The following is a 1,154-nucleotide window of genomic DNA, read 5'->3' on the forward strand; positions in this document are numbered from 1 at the left end:
GATTTCCCATCATCACTTCGTATCCAACCTTTCTCCCTGGAAGTAAGCAGGGGTTGAACTTTGGACATCTGTAAGCAAATTCTGAGGTTTGGCTCACCTTAGCTTGCCAACGATCTTCTTGTTATCTAGGGGGTCTTACAGAACAAGAACACAAGTGTTGGGGAAAGAGTGTTTCTGCAATTCACACTAACAAATGTTTAATCCAGCATTCTCCACGGGCAAACAGAGATAAGATGGTGATTACCCAGAGCCAACATCAGATGACAAGGATGTGTCCTGTTTAATAACTGAATTAGAAGTTCAGCTGAACTATCCCAGATTTCCTGACACCCTATAATCAATGAACTGCAAAACAAGCAAACATTAAACAACCAAAGAATCTCCACAACCTCTTCCACCATCACTGATAGTCAGAGGTGGGTTCTGGCAGCCACTACTGCTGTTTTGTTCATGGGTGTGCAGCGCATGCACATGCACAGTACAATAAAACTTTTTCTGCGCATGCACAGAAGCCCAAAACAAGATGTCACCACCAATCATCATGGTTGCTCTTCTCTGCACTTTTTCTAGAGTCTCAACATCTTTTTTACAGTGTGGTGACCAACACTGGATGCAGGATTCTAGGGGTGGTCTTATTAAGGCTTTAAGACTTTGGAAAAAAGCTTGATCACCTCATCTCTGTGTCAGCCTCTCAAATATTGGAAGACTGCTCTCATGTCTCCCCTGGTCCTTCTTTTCATTAAACTAGACATCATATGTTTTAGCTTCCAGTCCCCTAATCATCTTGGTTGCTCTTCTCTGCACTTTTTCTAGAGTCTCCACATCTTTTTCATAATGTGGTGACCAAACTTGGATGAAGTATTCCAGGTGTGGTCTTAGAGACTATAAAGTCTTAAGACTTTATAGAGTGGTGTTGGTACCTCACCTTCCAACTCTGTTATTCTGTATTTCTTTTGTTTTTTATTCTTATCAAACGAGTTGGCAGTTTTTGCCTTTAATGATTCACTTTGTAGATGGTCCCATCCCTTCTAAATTCTTTTCTGTTTCTGAATTTGGCCTATTTGAGGGTGTTATCAGCGCACCTCCCTGATGTTTATCCAGCGTCACTGATCATTGGTCAGTGACATTCAACAGGCCAAAGGTCTGGGACTATG

Source organism: Thamnophis elegans, chromosome 13, assembly GCF_009769535.1.
Source record: "Thamnophis elegans isolate rThaEle1 chromosome 13, rThaEle1.pri, whole genome shotgun sequence".
NCBI lineage: Eukaryota > Metazoa > Chordata > Lepidosauria > Squamata > Colubridae > Thamnophis > Thamnophis elegans.